The sequence below is a fragment of the Larus michahellis genome, chromosome 10 (assembly GCF_964199755.1).
Source record: "Larus michahellis chromosome 10, bLarMic1.1, whole genome shotgun sequence".
NCBI lineage: Eukaryota > Metazoa > Chordata > Aves > Charadriiformes > Laridae > Larus > Larus michahellis.
In genome coordinates this window covers 11,494,604-11,519,983 of record NC_133905.1, presented here as the reverse complement: position 1 = coordinate 11,519,983, position 25,380 = coordinate 11,494,604, and the positions used below count along the sequence as shown (strand labels likewise).

Sequence of the window (25,380 nt, the reverse complement as noted above, 5' to 3'; positions counted from 1 at the left end):
CAGCGCCCGGGGCCACAGCCGCCGGTCACCAAAGCGCCAGAGAGAGACCGTCTTTGAAGTGTTGTTTTTGGTACCAGTTTCACGTCGCGCACTCGCAGTATGAATCATGATGGTTACGCGGCTGATTTTCCCTCAAGAAGGAAGCCAACCCCAGACAATGGTGGGGCCACCCTTTTGGTCACTTTGCATGGCTGCCTGTCCATCCTGGCGTGGTCTCCTGCTGTGTGCTTGGGGTGGGAAGGGAGAGCGGCCGTGCAGCCAACACACGTTGGAGTCTTGTCCTCTGTCTGTCGCCAGGAGCTCCCTGTTTCCTCCTCCTTCACAAGCAGGCTGGCTCTTGGATGGGGGGCAGCCTGAAATAATTGGTGCAAATATTCAAAATCCTAGATGGAAAAAGACACGTAGGATATCCCGCTTCCCCTCTGTAATTCCTTCCCTGCATCCCGAGTAGGGCAATACTTAGAAACGCATCCAACCTCGAGTTCAAAACGGATTGCTTACCCGTGTTTCTTGAACAGCTAATTTTGCTGGCACGTTATTATTCACCCTCTGCTATTTTCACACTGTGACACAAAACTAGAGAGAAGACGAGATTGAAATTTTGACCGGTACGTTATCCTCATACCTGAGACACTGTGTCGATATGAGAGTATCTTTACCACAAGGACTTTCTTGGTGGTTTTACAGATCCCGGTGTGAATAAGTAGAAAAAGCAGAACTAATAGCTCAAGAAGCAAAAATATTTTTTTCTTAAAGAAATTGATTAACATGCAAATATGTACTGTATGCATATTAAATATCATTTCAAAATGTGATGGGCAGGAAGCATAAGTGATGCCATTTGGTTTTGTGGCATCAGTGTGGGTTGATTAAGGGGGTGGGGATAAATTTTGGGGATTATTGATATAGCATGAGTAGAGCCAGATGGTTGTATTACACATCTTTTGTGTTCTTGTTTGCTTCTTAAAGCAGTTGCAGAATTTTGCCCTGGGCAAAATTTACTCTTTGCTCGTATGTTCCCCTGTGAATTTACTTTTGACAAAGTACTTCACAAAGAGGGGAAACGCTGTGCTTTGTGCCCACAAACTCATCTCTTCCCTTCGCGTTTGTGAAGCCAACAGCCCTCTACTTATGAAATATTTTGTAACTTGTGAAATAAATTAGCAGTAGGTGCAAGTTCAGTGCATGTGTGTTGTGTATTGCTACCCCTCGGTATGTGATATTGATTTACAGAGTGTGTCATTTTTTAAAAAATTTCCTTGCAGTGTTTTGGAGAAGAAACGGTGGAAATGGCAACCAGTTCGGTTTAATGTGCTACTTATGTAGTATTCTTCCATTAAAGAAATGTTGTCTTAAAGATTAATGAGCTAATTTTTCCACTACTTTTTTTTTTAAGTTTTGAGATTGTGGTATACCTGATTCATGTGATCAAAAACACATACTTTGTGGTATTCAGGCTGAGTGGGAGAAGGTTGTGCTAGGTAGGTGGTTCTTCACTGGGTGTTTGTGACATTTGTTGGAACTGCTTATCACTGGAACCACCAAAATTTACATGTATTTGTTATTTCCCTTTCAAAGCAAATTTTTATTTCCCATAAAAAGATGAGTTTTTGTAAAGGCTGTGTAAGAAAGAATTTATGTCTTATTTGTGCTTCACCAGTTTTTGTGGGTGCAACTCCATTGACTCAGCTGAGGTTACTCCTCATTTATATTGTTGTAGGCCACTGGATGATGAGGTCCCATCTACAGCAATTATAGTGGAAACAGCCATGCTTGTAAATATGTTTTGTCCTCTGCCTTTGTCCCCGTGTGAAACGGCATGCTTGCAGAAGGTGAGGGGGCTCGCCTCGCTCATGGCAGCAGGACTTTTGTTGGGGACCACCAATTCATGCAGCTGCTGACTCGGTGGCCCCATGCCTACATCCCCTCTCCAGGCAAAGCCACCCCATGTTTTGCCCAGGCTGTAAGCAGCATCTTCAGGCGTTTTTTTGGAACCGGTACTTGATGTGAAAATTGGGAATGGGCAGCTCTGGCCCTATTGAAATTTCTGACTAGTTTAGTCACAAGTCTGAGGCCGAAGCAACTTAGTCCTCATAATGATGCCATTGTGCTCATCCTATCTGATCAGTTCTTGAAATGTTTTAGTAAGTCTATCTTACAACATTATAAGAAGATAATCAGCTGCCTTAGAAGGTCCCCATCTGGAGTATAGAGTTCTTTTACTGAAAGATGTTTTGCCTTTCCGAGATAGCTCTCGCATTTCATCATCTGTTGTGCAGAGATGAAGTGCATATGAAAAGTCAGTGACTCTGAATCCATCTGTTGTTATTATTTTCCACTGATAATTGGCTTGAACAATGAAATGTCTGTGTCTGTAGCCTTTGAAACTGTACACCCTGTTTATTTTCTGGAGGTCTTGCTCCACTCTCACCCCCTCGCCCCACCCCCCCCTTTTTTTGTTTTATTTTGGGTTTTTTTTGTTTCATTTTTCTCTGAAGCTCATAACTAGTGGAGCTTGCATGAAGATGACATCTTTGACTCCGTGCATCAGTATGTGTCACTCAGCATCTAAAGCTTGCTTGCCAATTTTTGTTAGGGTCCTATGTCTGTTCTGTGTGAGTATAGAGTAGGCTTAGAGCAGGAAGGCTGGCAGATCCAGAGTTCATAGATATCTTACCTGAAATGTAGTATTTATTTCACTTTCTCTATTAAAATATTAATTTAGAGCCCAGTATCTAATACCTATGGAATTAGATACTACCTTTAATTGTACAATATATTCAGTTGCATCTAGTTTTGCACGATGCAGGGTATTAATATTGGATTCCACTAACAGCCGTTCCATTAGCTTGCTCAACCAGTATGAGATATATATGAGCAGGGAGGCATAACTACCAGCCAGAACTGCCAAAACAGTCATTAGAAGCTCCATTGGGATGGACAAAGGCTTTTACACAGTGATATACTGATTAAATTTTGTTCTATGGTTTATTTGCATCAAGGTTAGATCACTATCTTCTATGTGAACCGTATTATCTGACACCTTATTTGGAAGGTCATTTCAGTGCAAAAATAGTGAATGATACAGGGGCTCTAAAATTTCTTGCAGGATTCTTTGTGGAGGATTTTTATCCGGTTAGGCTTGACTAGCTCATGTTAGCTATTTTTTTGTGCTTTAACGTGGTGAGTTTATCCAAGGAAAAGTAAAACTCCCTCCGTACCGTATGAGTGCTCAGTGGAACCGAACATGCTTGATCCGCATTGAAACTGTGAGTTTTATATCCAGTATTCTTTGAAATAATCTGTGGCACATGCTTGAGAATCCAGTAAATATGTGTTGCATCTTTTAAAGCCTGAATCTTCTTGTGTCTGCCTGTGTGTAAGTGCTCTTTACGAATGAAATTTCAGTGCCGGACGCAGTCGTGTTGTCCACGTTACGCTGTAGTCTGGAGCGCAGGAGAGTAAGGCAGAGGAGTATAATCTTATTTGTGTTTCAATGGCAATCATTTAATACTGCAAGTTATTAAAAAATAATTAAATTACTAAAACCAACATGTAGCTAGGACTCACAATAAGAGGTCAATGTGATTTGACTCCTTAAGTTAGGAAGGGACACTGGTGAATTCCAATTGCTTCAAAATTGTGCTGCTTCATTCTATTTCTGTAATGGAAGGATAAACGAGACTGAAAAATAATTTATTTCTCTAGAAGCAAGAGTAAATCACAGTATATAATTATGTATATTCGATTATAATAATAAATGCTTAGAGGTGCTTGGTGGTTATCACAGTCTCTAATTTAGTTGTTTTTTGAAGTAAATATAGTTTGGAGGGGTCGTTTTATGAGAGTAATATTTTGAAAATAACGTTTTTAAGGGAAAGTTCAGAAATTTCTTCCTTTTCCCCAAATAAACTAGTAAATAGGTGTGCATTATGCAGTGATTCATAACAGCTAAAATAGGTCTGTGTGTGGAATGTATTTTATATAGTAAACAAAACAGGGACAGCATAAGCAAATTCAGATTTACTCTGTCAACCCAACCAAAAGTCTCTGTGTTAATTTTATATCCTCGTTAAGAAAAGACTGGGCCAGAAATGTATTGGATTTCAGTACAGTTAATGAAAATGAATTTTACAGGTGGTGTTTGGTTGTGTTTCTTCTGCTCTGGCAAGATGGGTGGCTGAGCCAAAGCGGGCATAGCACACGATTCAGCTCTTTGCCAGAGCAATGCTTAGATTAGAAATGAACGTTTGGTGTCGAGTTGTTGGTGCTGTTGTTATTTACTATTATATGAGCAGAGCGTTTAGCACTATGATTTGATTTGATTTTGCAGTTCCTATCCCCTTAAACAAGCTGTGTAGCTTGTCAGAGATCAGGACAGGTAGAATGCACAGCAGGCGTCTGATTTGAGCCAGTTACTCATTTGCTGAGTGTTTGTGTTTATGCAAAGGGGCCTCTTCCTGCATATTTAATCTAGAGTAAGGCAGTGGCTTTTGTTGTGTTTAGACCACATACCTTCAGTCCTTCCTTACACTGCAGCCAGTGTTGAAGCACAGAAAGGCTGGATAGTCAAAAGTGCTTTAGTGTTTTCAAACTCTCAACTTTTCTGCAGTTAGTTGGGAATTACTGTACAGCTCTAAGCCTTTTTCTTCCTCATTAATGGGTAAGTTTTCTCTCCGGTAGAATAAGATACTTTTGTTTCTGTTCCGTTTTATAAATGCAAAAAAATGTTTGTTTGTTTTTTTCTAATTTTCCAAACCTCCTTAAGCAAACCTGGTCCGCTGAGGGAGTTTGTTGCAGGGAATTAGATCAAGAATACAGGTGTTTCTGGAATATACTTCTGAATAAAGTACTAAATGCCGTATTGCAATAGGCAGGTATTTGGGGGGGGTGGCGGCGGGAGGGGGAAGAGTTCGGTGTGTTATTATTCTTTGTACTAACAAATCCTGTTTTGTAACTATCCTGAAGATAATGCTTCCATTGTTAGCTAAAAGCTTTCAAACAGTGTGCAACGCAGAACTGCAAAAGCAGCAGCGCAAAAAAAAAAAAAAAGAAAAAAAAAAAAAAAGAAGGAGGGGGGAAAAAACCCAACCCCAACCCTCTGGTCTTTATTGTTTCCTTCGCAAGGGTCCTCACTAGAATGTCTGTGCTGTAATAGGAAGGTTTTTCTTATGTGGAAATTGAATCGTCTCTTCATTGATATTAATAGCACACTAGAGATGTTAGCCATGATGCAGAGTACCAGAACTGTAGAGTAGGAAACCTGATATTGCAGGGGGAAAAAATGACAGTCCTATTGCTCCTCAGTGTGGGAGACATCCCTCCCTGAGAGCAGAGTTTGCATAATGGCATCCCGGCTTAACTATTTACTTATAGGTATTTTAATCTCGGGCTCTTTGCCTTTAGTATAGGCGTAATTACTGTCGCTCGCTCTTGCACTTATTAACTGCACGGCTCGGTTTCTGATTCAGTCTGGACAAATTAGTTTTAAAAATGACTTTCCAGAAAATCTGTGTGGTGTGCCTGCACAACGTATGTACTGTGTATGTAACGTACGCCGTATGAGGAGAACGACAGAGTCTGACGAGCGGGAATTGGTATCAAAAATTAAAGAAAAGATGACAAAGGGCACGTCTTCAAGGCAGGCGGTTGTAGCACAGACAGCGTTGGGAGAAATGTGGAAAATGTGCAGCGAGGCCAGAAGTAGTAGTTTTGGTTACCAATTAACTATTTCCTTCGTTTGAGTAACTCCTCTCAAACAGAAGAGTGTGCTGTTCCACCACATGTTGGAAAGTGTGAGAATCTGAATAAAATTTCATCAACCTTATTAAAATATGTAGGGACTTTGGTCTTCTTGGGTACAAATCAGCCTACAGACTCAGAGGCATTTATTAACAATAAGACTGCTGAGGGTTTTTAATAACAAAATTACGAATACCGTATCTAATTGTAAGTGTATTACTTTTATGCACCAGTTAAAAAAAAAAAAAAAACTTTTTATGAGGAAAAGTACCTCAGTCAAAGCACCTTGTGTGATTAGTGCTATTGTATTCTTAAATTTTGATTGATAGAGATAATAGTTTTCACTTAAAAATACAGACAGGTACTTTAACTTTCCATGACAATAGCTATTTGCATTTCTTTTATCTTTTTGTTTAACGTTTGTGGGGGTTGGGACGGATTTGATTATTAACTCTTATTGCACACCGAGGTAAATGCTAAAACAAAGCTTTTGTTGAAGCTTCAAAAGGTAAAACAGCAAATATTGTTTTTAGGCTTCAATATTTAAAGGCTGTTAAAGGATACCTCGAAAATATTTTCACATGACCATGACCAAGAGTGTCACTTGCCTGTCAGGTAAGGAGAGGCGAGGCGAGCGGGCCGCCGGCGCTGCCCGCGCTGAGGGGAGGCGGGCGGGGGGCGGCGGCGGCGCTCAGGGGCTGAGGCGGGAGGGCGGGAAGGCCGGCGGCGGGGCGGGGAGCTGCGAGGGCTGCTTTGGCTGGAGGGTGAGGCAGCCAAGAGCAGCGCAGGGGTCATGGCCGGTGTGTGTGTGTGTGTGGAAATTGGCATTTGGGAATGGTGGGAGAACCGGCAGCCCTGCACGAGTAGCGTAGGAGTCCTGGAAAGTAGTGGGTCCGGCGGTATGGGCTCTGTGGAGAGGCCAGCAGTCCCCTAAGCCCTGCACCTACAGCGGTTGCTCCAGGGTGCTCCGGGAAGGGGATATTCCTCCTCGTTGCTTTAATTGGGTGAGGTCAAGTTTCAAGATGAGAGTTCCAGCACAGACATAAAATGGTTAAGGCTGCCATTGAGGCACGGTGGGTTATTTTAAGAAACGGGGAAGATCTGGCGGGTATAAAACAGGCGGCGGCGTTTGATCTCCTGGCTCTCAGCGTCAGTGAGATGGCCTCTCACCATTTGATTGGGCATTTGACAGGTTTGATACTTTCTGGGAACGTGTTATGGTCTTTACGTCTGATGAATTCAATGAGGGCCAGCTCTGTTATGCAAAGTAATTCGTGTGAGGCAAATAACCAATCCATCATTAAAAGATGCAAGACTTACAATCGCAGTTCAAATCCTGTATTGGAAGCGAGCTGTTCTTAACTTGTCTATTAACTGTACCCATATTTCCTATAAGAGCTATTAAAAAGCGGGGGAGGAATGGATCGTGATTAGTTTCGTAGCACTGGCTTACATCGAGTGATTCTTTTCCAAGGTTACAGTGGACTTGAAAGGTAATATTATTTTGAAAGAGAAAATGTGCTGTGCATAGCGTTGTCCTCATGATGTTATTTATTTTTATTTTATTTTATTTCTGTTTAGAATAAATAATAAGCACCAGCCAGAGATTCTGAACAGCCTGCTAATGACTGAAAGTGAAAATACAGTATGATTTGCTCCCTCCTTCCACTGAGAAGCGGCAAGGTAGCGAGCATTTAATATCCCTGTGTTTCGGCCTGTACCAAATCCCTTTCTCCCTCTTCAAAGCGAGGTGGAAGAAGTGCACTTAGTCGCTCCAGTTTTACTGTTCACCTGCATTTCACTTTCTGAGGAGGTGATAATGACTCCTGGTATAGAAAATCTCCTGTACTGCGCCTCCTAAGATTTAATACAGGCTGCACGATAAAAAGTAGCCCCTTTAACAATGGTCAGAAAAAATATTGTTCCCTCAGATTATTGAAAATAGTGTGATATATTTTGAATTTTTTTTTTAGGTTAGGGATACCTCTTTAAAAAAAAAAAATAGGTACAACAAAACTGAATAGATGACTACTGATCATCCTCAAAGCAATTCTGTGCATGACCGTGTGTATTAGTGCAAGTAACTCAACCGACTGCACTGGGTGAGAAAAGTAACCTGTATGCAGGATTGGGCCCACAAACATGCCTGGTACCAGACGTTGCTCTTCACGATCACTGTACATCCTGTATTTTCAGGATTAGCAAAATACCAAATGAAAAACATTATTTTTTTTTTCTCCTACAAATGTACAGTTGAGAAAAATCATCGACGGCATCTATTCCTGCACAGGACAAGAAAATAATAATTATGAGAATAGTAGGACGTATTTCAGCCTGTGTGCAGCTGAATGTGACTCAGGGAGTTTTGAAGGGAAAGAAACAGCTGTACTAGATGGTTATGGTTCGCTGTATTGAGAAGAAATTACTGCACAGAAGTGCTTATTTTGATGATCAAGTTTTGGTATTTTAAAGCTTTCAGGAAGCCTTGTAGTAAATATTTTAATCAGACATGTTAAATATATTTCAGCTGGTCTTATATAAGAAAAATGAATCAAAATCAAATTTCAGAAACAATTTTTTATTGTGCTATTGGGTATGTGTTTTCGCTCTCTTTTTTTTTTTTTTTTTTCCTCTCTCCAATAAAATCTGTGCTTTCTAGGTAGTGAAGGGGAGATTCCTTTGCTACTTTAGGTTTCCAATAATGAATTATAGGCTTCTCAAGGCTGGGGCACAAGCAAAAAAAAATGTACATGTGTAATTCTAAGCAGGGGAGCAGCTCAACTGGTGTTCTACTTTCCTGTGCAAAATTACTCACAGCCAGTTTGTGTGGGATCAAGGTCTTTGTTAATCTATTTTTGGCTGTACCTAAGGCTCTTCTCATTTAGATATTAGTAAAAATGTTACTGTTTTAAGTACACTTTCATTCTGCAATGCTCTCTATTTCTGCATATTCTTTATATTATTAAATTTGGCTTTGCAGTAATCACTTTGAGTTAGGGCTCCATCCTGCAGCCTCCCTGTAATGACCTCCCTGCTCTGAAGGAGGAGACCACTAAATCGAATAAGCAGTGTGGGATCAAGAGAGTTACAAGGTCCAACCCAACAGCAGGTATAATGGCAAAGCCTCTGATCTTTTTGTCTGGTCCCTTGGTACCAGGTAAATAGGTAGGACCTGATCCAGAGCAATAGGGGAGTTTCTGTCCAAGTCGACTGAAAAGGTTATGGCAGTGGCTCGGGTTGTGACCTTTTTAAGATTATTACCAGTTGCCTTTCCAAAATCCTGCTGAAAACAGATACGTTTAAAAATACCTTTGTATTCAAGGACTTAAAAACATATTACAGAAGCATTTATCCATCTTGCCGATAGGTAAACTGAGGCACTCAGTGAGTAAACCCAGTGTTTTTGGGAATATCTGGTTAAATCTGAGCGGGGCACATAGCGTTTTGCACAGACTGTTCCTCGTGTGGGATGCCAGTTGAGCCGAGGGGACAGTGTCACGGGTGCTTGGAGACCTTCCCTCCACTCGTGAGACAGCAGGACCACTACTGCTTGCAAAGTGGATTTTTTGTTTGTGGTTTGGTTTTCTATTTTAATCACCTCCTTGGGGGAAAATATGAGTGTAGTGAAGTGTCTTGCTTTGGTAGGATGGGATTTTTTCTTTGTTTGCTCCACATGCACACTTACCGTGTTGATGGTACTTTGTGTTTATCTTACGGACAGCATGATGGAAGGAATGTGTATTGCCTACATCAATTCGCTCACCCATATAAACATTTTCAGGAGGAAAGTCTGTATTTGTGTTTCTATGTTTTGAGATACTCAACTTTTCGACTATTAATGAGAAATTTTCACAGGTGGCAACAGCTGTCTCTGCCGCTCATTTTAACTTCAATGGTACATTATCCAAATTTTTGAAAGTCAGGTAGGATATAGTGAGACTTAAATAACCAGAAATGAAAGCGGCCCAGATTTCAGTTAGGGAGTAATTTGTGAGAAGAGCTGAAGTTCTCCTCAGCCCTCCATGTGTGTCGCCCTCGGCAGATATCGTTGCTCTCCCATCAGCTAGTGGTGGGCCAGTGTTACTGGGTTTCTGTGGAGCATGTTCAGTTCATATATGACAAATGTGTTTAGAAAATGTTACCTGCCTTTTACAGCACTGCCAAAAGAGATATTATATGCACATTTTATGCAAACATGTAATTTTCATCAGTTTCCTTAAAAAGTACATTTTAAGATGGTTCATTTGCTATCATGAAGACTCAGGGTAGAAATGAAGTCTGCTTGCAAAATACTGCCAAAATAAGGATTTGACTGCCAAATACCCAGAAAATTTATAAAACAGATAAATATGAAAAGAGGTTTAAAGTGTCAAATCCAAGATAACCCCCACAGCAAAGCAGGATAAAAGCCTTTATTGTTGCTAATCTAAGAGCACATCGTATGTCAAAGGTCACGTATTTTACATAAAAGATGTATTGTCTTACGTACTCTCAGGAAGGTGAGACCTGACCTATTATGATGGAGTAGTGTTATGTCCTCTACAGTGCAGAATCGGGAATGTCTTATACGTGTACCCCAACGAAGCACATAGGGCTTCTTATATAGCAAACCCATAGAAATTTTGGCCCCTCATCTTCCAGTACCTCATTCCAAGAACTGTGAAAAGCTTCTCACTCAAAATGTGAAAAATGAAATAAAACAAAATGCCATTGAGCAACAGACAAAACCAATATTCATTTTGTCTCAGGGTAACCTTTTTTTTTTTTCTGGCTAAAAAAAATCATGTTTCAATGGTAAAGAAGTAATGCCTCATTCTCATTGTGAAAACATTTTTCCTTCTGTAATAAATGGCATATGAGTGTGTTTTCTTTTGAAAGAGCTTAATGAAGATTCTGATTTTTTCCCAGAGGTTGATATTTTACTACTTCAGTAAAAAGCTTCACCTACTGATGTAAATAACATAACTTACCATTTGATGAGTTTCACAAACACCCCCAAAACTCCACATCACTGTGTGAAATTTATGAAATGGAGTTTCACGTAGCTGTCTTACACATCCACATGTCACTGACTTTCCGTTTCGTATGATGTCATCTGTGTCACCAAATTGCATATTTCTTTCTGTCTTTATTACGTATTATTCTGCACCTCTGCAGCAGAAGATCAACATTTCAGTGAAATTATGTTATAATTTTACTCTATTAAGGTATTTGGTCAATTGATGTGGAATTAATTCTGAATGCTGTTAGTGGTTTGAGTTAGTAACTTGATCTAAATTAATAAACAAATGTTTTTCTTTTCTCTTGTACCATATGTTGATCCCAATTACATGAACAGAAAGTGGCAGATTGTCATGTTTCTTAAAAGATTACATACTCTTTTGCATAAGAGAGAGTACACAAGATGCAGTAATATACAGGGTAAAAAAAACCCTACACGTGCTGTTTTCCCTCTCCTACTTCTTATAAAGATACACTTTAATTATTTTTCTTTTTAATACCCACTGCTCTTACCACCTCAGCATACTTGGTGTGCTCTTGGTAATGCTTAATGAGATGATATCCCAAGACAGTAAACAACTTTTGGAATTAGGCATGGAGGATGCAGCTAGTTTTAAAATCTCATCTAGGACTATGTCTCTATGGAAAAGGATGAAAAAAAAAATAAATAGAAAGGATCCAGAAGCTAAAATAGCAGTGGTTACAAATGGTCTTAAAATGCCTTAAGTAAGGAGAAGCCATTCAGACAATAGTCAGATTTCTGAAACAAAGAACTGAACTCATCTATTATTCAAACTGAAAATAGATTGATAGACATCAAGATTAAGAAAGTTTATGCTAGAGAACAAAGAAGTCTCATCTCCATGGGTTTTTTTCTTCTTTTTTTTCTCCCAAAGACCAAGTTGTTCGTGCAGAACTGAAGAGCCTCACACTGGCTGGTACTGATAAGCAGCAGTCCTGTGACTTGCTTGTTTTTATTAACTCTCTCTGAAAGTCATTCACCATTAAACACGATTAGATTCATTTGTTGCTTTATTTATGTTTGTACTTGCAAATGTGGTGCCAATGAAAATGCTTTGGGTGTTGTTGCTGACACTGACCCAGCAGTCACGTGTGTTACCTTCTTTCTCTGCAGGGTAAGAAGAGTGACCTTTTTGGGTGGCTGTAACTGAAGATTGCTTTACTGGAGCATCTGAAGAAGGTAAATACAAATACTGTTTTGCACACGGTTTCCGAAGCATGCCTGAAGGAAGGATCTGATCCTGCAAACCCTAGAAGCATGCCTTAGTTGCACAAGTAAAGGCTCTTCTGGCAACATGGTTAAAAAATTGCAGCGTTGGCTTGGAGCTAAGCTTTTGGAGCCATTGCTGTGCCTTAAAAACCCATGTTGTTTTTTTTTTTTGCCTGGGAAGCCAATGGTTTAGGTGTCCAGTTCCATGTTAGGAGCAAGTCCACAAAGATGCACTTCTTTGCTTTCAGCCGTGTTCTGAGAAGGCTGTTTGGTAACCGGACAGAGCCTGTGCGCGAATGGGGAGACCTTGCTCTGGCTGGTCTTGGTGGCCACATGGCCAAGTCCATGGCCTAGCATCCATGGCTGCTGGGCTGGGAGCTGCAGTGGCACAGCCCCACAGCAGAGGACCCCTTATTTGGGGCAAATCCCTGGGGAGTGGTCAAGTCAGCTTCAATGCTGCTTCATCCCAGGCTGAGACACTTCTGGATTTACAGCAGCACGTCGAGCAGAGCAGGAAGGCAGAATTTAGCTGTTAATTTGATTGCTTATTATCACTGGAAAAACTAAAACACATGTTTTTTAGTCTTTTGGAGCATAGCAAAAAGGAAAGAAATATCACTCTCTGCAAAATTATTTTTATTTAAAGCAACGTGAAAGTCCCTTGCTTCTAAATTAACTCCTTGCCTCTCTTCTGGTCCAAAGTTTGAAGTTGGAAAGGAATATTAACATCACAAAAGTGGTGATTCACAAAATTAACTTGCAGAAGAGAAGAGTAACACAGATCAGTGTTTGGTACTGAAGGGTGTCATCTGACTGAGGTTCATATGGCTGCTTTATAATCACCTTCTTTCAGAAATTAATAGTCGGTTAAGCACCATAGCAACAAGCAACACTGATGTAAGCGTTGAGCAGTGGCTGCTGTTCGCTGTGATGTCAGTGCTCGTTAGTGCTGTTCTCTTGACCTTGTTTGAATATAAAATGGTGATTTCATTTTAAACTTAGAATTTTACGGAATGACTAAATGCATCGGAGTGAATTAGAGCTATTTTTATTTTTAATTTTATTAAAATGTACTTCAAGGGGAAAAAAAAGTCCCTGTTCCTCTTCTGTTTTAAATTAAAATAGATCTGAGGATGATGTGGGGTTTTTTTTCAGTTCTTTGTTGCCAAAAATAGCTATTTAGTGAGGATGAAATTCATGAAGTTCAAGTGAATATTGCAATCCTTGGCCACGCCAGTGGTGTATGTCAGCTGTATGGTATATGCCCCTCTTCAAGATTTGAATATTACTGTTATTTTGTGGTGGAGCCCATGAGGTATTAGATACATTTCAGCTATTGAAGAGGAAGCAGCAGATCCTGCAGTTTAAGATGGTGGTTTCTTGCCCTGCAGTTTTATTTCCCCTTTGAGTTTTTGTGAAAAAGTGAAAAATTTTAAATCCCAGGTACATCAGATGGCCTCAGAATTAATGGGATTCCTGTGGAGCCGCAGTTCATACGTGGCCATGATGCTATGTGACCCAGAAAAATTAGGAATTTTGGTTGTGATAAATGCAAAACACTACCTTTAGACTCACCTTAGAAGTTTGTAGGCTATGTCTCCAAAAGCAGACATATTTTGTATTGCTGCCATCAGGGCACCACGCATGCCAGACATACCCTCTGGCATGCATCCTTCAGCAGTAAGCAGTTTGGGTGATTGGTAGAATATATCACTGGAAAAGACCATTAGATTTTTCAGTCTGACCACCTGAGTATCATAGGTTATTGAGCCTCACCCTGCACCCCTGGGCAGAGCTGGTAAGTAGGGTTCAGCCAAACTCTTGTCTCCTAGAAGCTGATCTGGGCTCAGTGGGAAGACCCTGACGGCTGGAGAAACATGGGTCAGAACCACGTATGCAAGCGGGATGCATGTTCAAGCACATGTTTTCAAACAACAAAATTCAAAACTTGATGAAAAATAAGTTGTTCTATCTGTCCTTTAATAATAGGACTTGTTTCTGTGAGAAGGTTTAGCTCTCTCCTCCTTCCATTGCAGTGAGGGGTGCCATTTTCAACGAAAACCTATTTGCTGCAGGATCAGTCCATAATCTTGCAACATATTTCATAAAATAAAGCCATAACGAATGATATGTGGTCCAAGAAACTGGATGTTAAATTTCAACTGGGTGAGAATTGAAACTACCAAGATAATAAACCATGAGAATAGGAGATAGTAATGGAAATAGTGATAGAGTCCTAATTAGAGCAGTGCCACTGAAACAGGGAAGGTTAAGGGTTTGGTTGATTGAGTTTGAGCTCAATTGCTCGATAGCTTAATTTCAGGTGAAATCCCATCTTCTGAGTTAGCGGTTAAGCTGCTCAGTGCAGTTACAGAGCAGGACTCTCTACTCCTTGAGGAGTGGCCACCTGGCCCCAGGCGTCCCAGCACTGCATGCGAGCTTGGCCTCGGGCGTGCGGAGTGGGATACAGCACAGAGCTGGTAAAACAGATTTTTATATTGTGTGTTTTGTTTGCTTTCTTTTTTACTGTGAGCTCCAGAGCTCTGAACAGAGGCGCAAATAACAGAATAGATATAGCAAGGGGCTTTGATGGTTAAACCTTCAGAATTAAGATGTTTACCTTCTCCTTTATTTAGCACTGTTAGGCATAATGCCTAATTATATGCCAGCTTTTCCTCAAAGTAAGAATTTGAATTGAAATGTTTGATTTGGGGAGAAGGGAGGGGAAATGTATTTTTACAGAATTATGGACAATAGTGTTAGTTTTCCAGGAGCAGTCATTTGTTTAAATGTATGTAAAAGCATTTTCAATAATCAAACACCATTCAGTGAACATTGTAAATCAGGGATAGCTTGCATGCTGAAAAATTGAAAAGTACAAAACATGCTACTAAAGTTGTACATTATTGATAACAAAAGACACATGCAGACTTTTAAGATAGCAAAGATAGAATCCTTTAGAAAACCCTTAACGGGAAAAAAATCAACACAAAGGATTTAGCAAAGTTGCACTTAGTTTAAAATTTCAAATCTTAATGCTTGTCTGAGTTAAATGCTGATTAAATATTGATAATAAAACAGAAGCTGCCTGCTGTAACTCAGAACTGAATTAGATGATCAACAGATAAATCTGTGGGTTTGAGCTTTAACTTTTTTATATATGTGTATTTTCTCCTCCCTTCCCTTTGAGCCAGGAGAAAGGTCAGAAGGACTTCCTTTCCTAAGCTTGGTACAAAAAAATGGATCATGCAGTTTGTCTTTGTGGAAAACAAAGTGGTTCTGAGGGGGAAAAAAAAACACCCAACAAAATGTTTTTTCCCAATAGTCCTGCCACTTGGTTGCATCAGGAAGACACATAGTTCTCAAACTGGGTTGGCACGTCACTGTGCCATGTCTTCACTGGCTGAAGCAGGAGGAGCCCCTGGCAAAAGTTGAAGCCCTGAACAAACTTTTTCAGAGAAGTTTCTTTTTGTGAAGGGCTCAACAGTTTGTGCAGTTTCCCCCCGGCATTCTTCCTTGCTAGTGACTTTTCAGAAGATGTGCTGGTGAGGTCCTTGCTCCTGTTTTCTGTACCGGCTGGGTGGCAGTGGTGCTTGCATGTCGGGCAGTGTGAAATTAGTAGCGTGATGTTTACCTTACTGAGTTTGGCATCTTGACTTTTCTTGCTTTTCACCTAATGGTCTTAAAGCATATTACAGAGCAGAAATAGGCGTCGTTCCTAGAAGATGTGGTGTGCAGCTACTTCTGAATATGGGTCCTGTGACTTGCGTGCGTTCACAAGAAAGTCTGTCATGGAGCAGACAACCTGGTTCTTGGACTTTTTCTCCAATGTTTTCTCTGCAACAGGCCCAAATTACATGGAGCCATACTGGAAGCATTTTTCATGAGTACTTGTATCACCCCCAGCAGGAAAGAGAGATCTGTGAGCCCCCATTGATGCCTGCTGTTCACTTGTTGGTGGGGTGGTAGGCCCATAGATGGAGTGATTACTGTCTGTCAAGCCACATCTAGGACTGGATTCTTTCACCTTTGGATTGTTGGGAGAGGTTCTAATACTCTACTTGTTAAGACCTTTGAGTTACTGAAATTGAAAGGTACAGTGCTGTGCAAAGTGTTTCTGTAATCTGTAGTAATAGAAATGACAATATTATCTGCATATTTTGGGGTAAACCCTAAAAAGGTTGCATGTTGGCCTCTGTCAACACAAACTGCTTGAAGACCTTACCTACTTGAATGAAAAGTTTAGTCCAGAGATGGGTGAAGCTGTGACTTTCCTGAAGCAATTGGGTCAAGAAGATACAGAAAATAGATTAAGACATTTTGGAATAATTTAAAAAGTATCTGAGCAAATCTCATTAACATGGACCACTAGCATGCTGTATTGAAGACTTCAAAGATCTGTCAGAGGAGTTCTTTCTGTGCTATTGTCTGGCAGCATTAGCAATCTCAAGAGAACACGTTTCTTTTGTTTGCTTTTGGCCCATTTAGCTTTTCTTCTTTTTCTTCTTCATTTTAACGTTCCTTAATATATTATAAATCTTCAAGTGGGCTGGTAGAAAAATATGTTTCTCGGCTTTAAAAAAGTCTTATCTTACGCTTCGGGACCAAATCTGTCTGGTCTTCATGAAGACTGCTAATGTGAGCAAGGTTTGGCCAGTGTTTTGCGTAATCCTGCAGTGTTTCTTCCATTATCTTAGGTAGATTCTTGATATGATCATCAGTAAAACGCAGGTGGTGATTTGCATTACTTAACATGCTCTCACAGTATCATCATCTGTTTCGAATCTGTGAAGAATGTGAAGCACGAGGCTGAGTGGTTCATGCACACCTCTAGGTTTGGAAACCGCTTGCCTAACCTGTACCCACCGATCAAACGCAATTTCAGATATTGGAAATGGCCCAACCTGTACAGGTTGTAAGCAGTTGCATTAAGCAACTGTAAAGGGTGCACTGATGTCCGTCAGTTGCTAAAAAGTGCTGTGAGGTCCATTAAACCAAGCTGTTGTTGCAAGAGGCTCAACCTGCCTCATCTAATGAGTTTCATGCAAAAATGCCCATATTGACAAGTGCCATCATGGACCTCAGGGCTGCAGCATCCCTGTTGTGGGCGTGTGTTTGAATTCCTCCCACTGGTCTTCTATGTACCAAGAAATTTAGTGATGTGCATCTCAAGAGGGGAAGACGCGACATCCCTTGCTAGGCACCGGTGTGTCTGTGAGAGATTTTTTTGCTGCAGTGGTGGGCAGTGCTATCGAAGCTGGTTGGAGTCACCAGCCTGAGCTATTTGTGAAACGGTGCTGTAAAAACTGTGTTCAGAAGGTTGGAGCCTGCTCTTGTGCCACGAACAGCCTCTCTCATGCTAATTGTAGCTTTGCTGTGGACTGTGTGCAACAGGTATATCACTGTGTTCATCTTTTAACTTGGCCCAACGCCAAGGGAACAGCTCTTAATACACCATGCAATGCAGACAATGTGATTTCTAGCCTTGTTCTTTGAGACTAAGGTGGGTAATGTGTCAGGACATTCTGTGTTTAATCATAGCTTGGGTTAGGAAGGAATTGTGAATGGCATAGGTGGGAGCGGCATCAGTCCTCATTACTCCAGAACCTAGGCGTGGGCTACAGGTTAGATAGCCTGAACTCATGCTCAGTCTGAAACAAAAACAAATGGGATGGAAAGATCCAGTTTCAAGGTTTCCTTCTGAAGCAGGCAAATAACTCTGAATTAGGAGTTGTGCTGAAACTTGTTCTTGTGCAGGTTGTGCTGCTGGGCCAGTGGATGCAATGGTGATTGCCTCTTGCTAGGGCAAACAGGCTGATGGGCCTACATGGAACTGCTGTCTATTAGCATCTCCCAGCCATGCCTGCTTCTCTACATGAGAGCAAGAACCTTTTGTAGATTTGAAGGCTTGAAACCTGCCCTTAGAAAACTCGTGTTGCAAAGATGGTGCATGCTCCTATGTTATAAAATCTAGAGATGTGAAAAAGTGACACCAGAAATAGATTCTTGTTGCATATTTCATATTTTATTTGGTCATCTCTTAGGTCACTGCCCGTTGCCTTCTACCACGGCAGAAGTCTGTCTTCCGGCATGCTTAAGTTATTGTCCTGCAGCAGTAGCAACCATATTTTACAGTGGCAGTGTTACAAGACCAGTGATGTCAGTGGGCATTACAGGAGGCCACCCTTTTTATTTGGTAGCTTGTACAAAAGCCAAGACATTAAAAAAAAAAAAAAAAAGAAAGTTTTTGGCCTTTGTTGCCTGCCCATATTTCTCACTGCAACATATGAAAGCGTTTTTCACTGCTCCTAATGGCAGGAACTTCAGACGCCACCTCCAAGATGTTTAATTGCTAAGTGTTTCTCCCAGTGCAACCTGTGAATTTTAATTTGGGGCTCTCCTACCTCTGCTGGCCATATACTTTTCAGTGTGTTCTGCGTAATACTGCTTAATTGCTGAAAAGGGTCATTTCTGACTCTGAGATCACTGTTTATTTTTTTAGTAGGGTAGCACAAACATTTGGACATTTGTAACTAAGACTCTGACGTCATTTCCATTGCAAACCATTAATATCTGTAGTTTATAATATGGCTTTTCAAAATAGATTTTTGTTGAAATATGATGTTCTCTATTTTGTTTAAAAAAAAAAAGTGCAATTGTTATCCCCTTTTTAAAAAAAAACCAAAAGATAAATTGACATCTTTTGAGTAATAAGTCTATTCTCCTGTCATACCTTTTTCGTTATTTTTGATAGCCCCTGTGTTTATCCGTATTAGTTGTAGTACAAGCGTTTCATTTAATCCTCTGACGTGTTAAGGGTTAGTGGATCCCACTGATGGAAGGAAATGTCTGTGGAAGGGCACAGCATTTCCTGCTACTGGGGCACTTCCACCAATGGAACAGTGGTACGCAGTCGTGACATTAATAATTGTCCGTGAAGATCTTAGAAATAGAAAGTGCTACATTTAAAAGCCAACAACAGCATAAATCAGTAATATAGGCAATGAGACCGTTTCCTTTTTGGGGGAGAGGGGGATTTTTTTAACCCCTTTTTAATTGTAAAACTGTCATGTGGTTATTTTTACGGTTTGTTTGCTTCATTGCTGTCATCATTCTCCATTTAAATTTTATTCCAATAATTGGGAAAGATAATTTTTATTGGGATAATTTTGCTTTTTAAAGCTTTACCGAATGCAAATTGAACATTGTTGAAAATGTTATTGGAAAAGAACAGAAAAATTGTTTCTGAAAAAGTGCTAATTCTTCTGTGTCTTAATTCCTCTTTGAGATCTGATGTCAAGCAAGAAAAAGTGTGTGCTTTTATTGGTTGTTTCCTTTTGTTTTAAGGAGGGAGAGATGATTGCTTTTGTTGCTACTTACTTAGAGCATTCAAAGCTCTAGGCTCAGTTTTGGAGAACGTTAAAATAAGCCCACAGGAGGTCTTGTAAAAGTTGTAAGAAATTGTAAGCATGTCTGCTGAGTCAATTATATGAGACAAATTGCCAGGGTAAGGCTGCAAGGTTCCAAACTTGTTATTTACTCTGTGCTATCTTTAAAACAATTCATTTCTGCCTTTGATTTCACAGCAGATAAATACATGTTTTGGAGGGGGAAAAAAATATTAATTAGGCAAAATATTATTTAAAACTGAAAGAATTATCTGGATTTGTGTTCATGTAGTTAAAAGGAGAGTCTGGCCTGTCCTTCTTTTGAAAGTTGGGTAACTGAAAAAATGTAATTCAAAAATGCAGACTTTGGCTTTTTAAAATTTCTCCTCAATGAGACTCAAGTGGATGAGGCAATATTTTTTTAGATAATTTAAATTTTAATATTGAAGTTGTTATTTTTTAAAAAATTATGTATCTTGAATCTCTGAGAGCATTCATGATTTTTTCAGAGTTGTAATAAGTTTCAGAATATTTCGTGAAGAATAGTGCAAATCCAGCATGTGCACAGTGTAAATCCCACGTGTATAGTGTGTGCTCGCTCATTTTCTCAAAGTTTGTGTAGTTAGTGTGTCATATGTTCATAATAAGCAGGCCAGCTGGAGCATTACTGCTTTCTAAGCTGCCATGGTTAACTCGGTTTGAAATACATCCAGATCAGCCGTAGTATTTTCTAGATACTTGATAAGGTCAAAAAGTCCAGTAAAGTCCTTTTCCTCCTTTCCAGCACAGTTAGGATGGAAAGCTCAGAGAGGAGCTGCGTAAATAGTTGGGTTTTACTAGACCCGTCTGTGTTTGAAACTCGTGCTAAACTCCTACAGTGATTTCCAGCTGGGCAGGACGGGGCAGCGTTGTGGTGCTGTGCTACATCACTCGCATCCCAGTCTCACAGTCTGCCACCTGAGGAGCCTGTCTTTGAAGTTGCCCTGACAGAAGCTACTGGAGGGGGAAGGCTTTTAGTTACAAGGAGTCTGAGCACCCTCAGTGAGTCTTGAGACCACCGTTCAGAAGAAACATCCATTCTTGCTTTCCTGTCTGCCGCACAGGTGTTGTTGGGCGAGTACTAGAAACTTCAGGATCACTGACCGTTGCTGGTTTGGAATGGAAGTTTCCTGTGCTGCAGAGGGTTTGTCATAGACAGTGATCAGGCAGACATGGAGGCTGTCTGCAGTGTCTTATGCACTGCTGTGTCAGCACACATCTCACTGCTGCCTTGCAGGTTTGGGTTGTCTCCAGTCCCATAGGTGTTTAGTGTGGGCCATGAGATCTCCTCCGTCCCAGCCCACCTAATCTTACCCACTTCTTACATCAAAGGGGTAGTTGTGCATTGCTCTGTCCAACCCAGACACCTGATGGACTGCCGTAAGGGAGTAAACTTTCTGGTGGGTATGTTGCTTGGGAATATTGGCAGTTAGGTTTTTGTTGATAAGTTGGGTTTTTCTAGAACATTAGGAAAAGCTGTTTGTCCCTTAACATAAATCTGTGCCCAGCTCTTCCCCTCTGTTTCTTGCTGTCTTTCCTCAGCTAGCAGTGGCCTTCTCTAGGCATCACCATACCAGTTGACTGCATGCAGCAAGGGGAAGCCCTGAGCACTCCCACCAAACCCTGTGTGCACTGCCGTCATAAAGCCACATACCCTCAGTGCCCCCCACTTGTGTCTCCCTCTCCTGTGACTCAGTCTTCCTTCTTAGCAAGAGTAGGGCTGTTATCAACTGTATTACGAGATACCAGGTATCTGCAGAGGGCAGATACCAGAGTGCCTTCATGTGTGGTTGGGCAGTAGCTGGCCTGTCCCGAGTCTGTTTCCTTGCTGCTGTCATTCCTGGTGCAGCATGTAGTTGGCCATGCATGAAGTCTGCATAAAACGAGTGGGACCTTGCTCATCTGTAAAGATCTGTCCCCAAAAGGAGCAGGAGCACGAAGTAAGGGGTCTTCATCATGCTCAGCCCCAGTGCCTTCATGAAGCGCGATGGAGGGTGGGCTGCTGGTGATGTGGGAGGAGATTGTGTGGGAACCTGTGATGTGTAGGAGACAGCATCAGTGGGATAAGAAATTCTTACCCTAAGAGGATGGGGACAAAATGGCCCAAACAAGCTTTGTAGACATTTGAGGAGACCTTCTTTTTAAAAACAACTGTAGAGAGATTTCCCAGGTTTTGTCCTCTGACACTGACATCTCATCTGGTCACCGCCTATGAAGAGTGATCTGTGGCATTATCTGGGTAAGACCTGAGTATATCTCTGCGGGAGAACGAGAGTTTATCATAGTTTTATATTGGGTTTCCCTCAGCATGTAACTGGATGCATTAATAGTGACATGATCCCAGTGTGACCTGGACTTTAATGGGTTTGAACTTGGAACTGTTCAAACATTAAGAAAAAGTCCTCGCTCCCTGTGTGTATTCAGCAGCTGCTTTTTATATGCAGAACCCTGATCTGCAAAGGTTCAGTGGTGTATTTTCAACTTTCAGATGAAAAGGACTAAATAACTGCCAAAAAACCTGGACTATTTCTCTCCTGATGCAGATGTGTGACTGCCAGGACATGCATACATCAAAAAGACAACGTGCCTCTGAGCAGTTTAAAACCTACTGCTTTGTTTTGTTTTGCTCAAGGCAAACAAAATGTCAACCCCCTCAATCTTGGGAAAGGGTTTTTGCTGTTAACATGTGCTTCGCTCAGAGCCTGAGCCCGCGAGTCAGGATTTGGGGTTCGTTTCCTACCTCTGCAGCTGACTCACTCTGTGGCATGGGTACTGTTTGTTCTGGACAAAGCTTTCTTGTTTTTTCTTGACTTCGTATATTGCCAGCTGTGCATGATGTACTGTCCAGAATACACTCTTTATCCTATGTCAAACCTGAACGGTGGCAACAAGGCTGTAATTTGATTTTCCCATCTGCAACAAGAGCCAGATTTGCCCCTCGCCCCCCAGAGGGACATTTCAGGTTAGGTTATCTGGCTGCTGTGTGTTCAAGCAGCTCATAAAGGTACAAATTGTTCCTTTTTTTTTTTTAAAAAAAAAACAACAACAAAACACAACAAGAAAACAAACTCTGCAAGGCCTAATTTTTTCTGCAGTTTTGGAAAGTGTGTCCTAATTCTTTTCCTGCCTAGCCACATACCTAAGGCAGCTTCTTTACCAAGTTTCCGCTTGAAAGGAATTCCATTTACAAAGTCATCAGCTACCTGCAAACAGATGGGCATAAAGGAAGGCCTAATACCAGCTTGGTGTTAGTGTTTCGTGTGGAGCTCTGCAGTAATGATGGAGAAGGTAGTCACCTGCCACCAGAGTCATTCCCCTGGAATGATGATAGAGCGACCCAGAGTAAAGATGTCTCTTTGGAGAGCTGTTGACAGATTTACTGACCACCAGGTCAGACTAGATTGCCCTTTCTTTTTGGTATTAAGAATTACTGTGCATCGAGTTTACTTATTAAATTGTTAGCAAGTTGTCGCGTTGTAATGTGTCCCCATAATGTCAGCAAAATCACCCTGCCTTACCCTGCTCCCTCCTCCTGAAAGCCAGGGCAGACCTCTGCCTTGGGGTATCCATCTCCAGCTCTTTATGATCATAGAGTCATAATGGCATTATGTTTCATGTATAATACTTTTCTTTTACTAGGGATGTAAATCTTTGGTCTATAGACCTTTGGTTCAGATTTTTCTTTAAAACATTAATGAGCATTTTAGTTTTGGGGGGAAAAAATTTACAAGTAATGATGACATTGTGTAAAAATGTAGCAGCTAAAGCATACATTCTGTTGGTTTGCCTTGTCTTATAGGAACATCATTTTTGCACATCACTATTAACAATGCAAACACCCTGAAATGCTAATAGCACTAGTAAGCTTTTAATTCCGTGGAATTTATTGCTTGCTGTATTTCCATGAATTTATAACGCTTTGATTCTTAAGAGCCCCATTTAATCAGTTTTGCCTGGCACAGAACATAATAAACAACTTGCTGGTGCTAAAGTGCCACATGGGGGAGGCTGCTAACAAGAAAGTTAAATGCTTCTGCCACTAGCAGTTTCTTCGCTGTATTTTTCATGAGCTGTTACTACCAGTAATGTACTTTGCTAGCTTTAGAGCAGTGGTTAAACACAGTGACAAACCAAACAGCACTCCAGCGCTGTAAACACGCAAAGCAATACCATTTTTGTTCAGAGCTACAGTTTAAACCAGGCTTGAGGCTCAGTATCATTTTATGGTGATCAGTGATTTTTTTTTTTTTTTTAATGTTAAAAAGGCCTCGTTTTTCTTTATATCTTAATATAGGACTTCTAGGAGTAAGTAGTGAGTGGTATTTATCAAGAAAACTAGTGTGGGGACAGAGACAGAAAAAAGAATTGAAGTATCTTGAATAACAGTTCTTGTTTGTTTATGCTGCTTGACTATAAAAGCACAAAAAAGACTGTCTTAGTAGAAAAATACCAGATTATCAAGTGCTTTAAAGCAGAAAATGTCATTTGAGTCTCAAAACTGCACCAACTTTATATAATTACCCTTTTAATTATCCCCAGTGGCCCATGAAATTTGTAAAATAGAGCATTGAGAGTTTGATTTACTTACATGTTGCACTTTAGTGTTACGCTCTTAATGAATATTGTTTAGCACTAATGTCAAGTAGAGATTGCCGAGTGCTATAGAGAGGTGCATGCTGCAAAGCTGTGTATTCAGAGGAGAATTGTGTAAACTCCACCTTAAATGAAGAGTATGTCTGTATGTAAAGCAAGATGCCATAATTTTTGTTGCCTGAGTGGAAACCATATTGATTTTATCCTCTGCATGCAAAGTAGTTTACTATATTTTCTTTATTTAACCATGCCAGAGAAATAACCATTTTTAACACATTTATTTGGTTCTGTGTCAGTGTCTTCCTCGTTACGGAGAACAGCTGTGTCCTTCTTCTCAAGAACAAGGAAGCAAGCTCTTCACTTTCCTCTTAGAACCTAACTGGTTTGGCCTATGGTAATAGAAATAACACTAATCAATACTTGATGTGGGATTTCTGTGGGGTATCCAAATACCACTTATTGACAAGAAATTGCTAGAATAAGCGTGGGTAAAATGTAACCCAAGGTGTGGTCTAAAAATCCAGCTAAATTAAACAGGCATCTTCAAAGGTGAATGGAAACACCAGTGAAGAGTTACAGTAAAAAGAAATAAAGCAGAGTCTGAAGGGTTAGATAATAGGATGTAATAGCTGGTGACCTCTAAATTATTGGTACAAATGTGAGCGAGGTGGAGACTCAGCAGAAAGTATTTGCATGTGAAAATGGTCATAAAATGCTTTCAAGTGATGGTCTGGTCCTCAGGATCCATCCGCTGACAGGTTGGGGAGATTTGATACCATGGGTGAATGACTCTGAGGGATGGCTGCTTTCCTCTTGCCTGACATGCCACTTTTTCCTTTCACCTCTTGAATTTAGCAAGTGTTAAGAACAGCATACAAGTGCTGGTACGGCAGGTTGGACCAGTGGTATGGCTACTTTGGCATCTTTAATAATGTACATGACCAGATGCCTCCAGAGAAAGTGGAAAAAGCCTGAGCTTTTACTTCACCTTCTAAAATATTTGTTCATGTTCTCCTGCATTCGCTACTGTAACGTTCCCGGTATTGGTCTTATCTAGCTACGTGCTGCTTCGTTATCCTGCTGAACTCATGAGATCTTAGCATGGCTTCAAATTTCATAGACCGATTCATATAGTGTTGAGTTAAATTCAACTCTTAAGTTGTTTTTCCAACTTGAGAACGTTCCTGTACATTTGTGGTGTACATCGTTGATATATAAATATTGTAGTTGAAGGAGAGAAACAACAGAAAAACAGTTATTTTGCAACTTTCACAGAGTTCAGAGAAAATTTGAGTTCAAATCCTAGCTTAAATGAATGGCAAAAATCTATTTACATCCCGAGGACCAAGATTTTATAATACAAATTTTTCTTAAAGTAAATGAGTT

General features: G+C 40.6%; 1 protein-coding gene across 12 annotated transcripts in view; it reads left to right on the top strand.

Annotated features, from left to right (window-relative positions):
• The window catches only part of FOXP1 (forkhead box P1), a 391,349-nt gene that overhangs the window by 154,465 nt on the left and 211,504 nt on the right, over nt 1-25,380 (top strand). For 9 of the 12 annotated variants that reach the window (XM_074603302.1, XM_074603310.1, XM_074603308.1 and 6 more), the window contains one exon: nt 11,879-11,944. The gene's annotated coding sequence lies outside the window, so the exon portion shown is untranslated. Of the gene's footprint in view, nt 1-6,217; nt 6,358-11,878; nt 11,945-25,380 lie in introns of those variants that run through there. The other 3 variants (XM_074603303.1, XM_074603306.1, XM_074603309.1) reach the window with 2 other exon arrangements.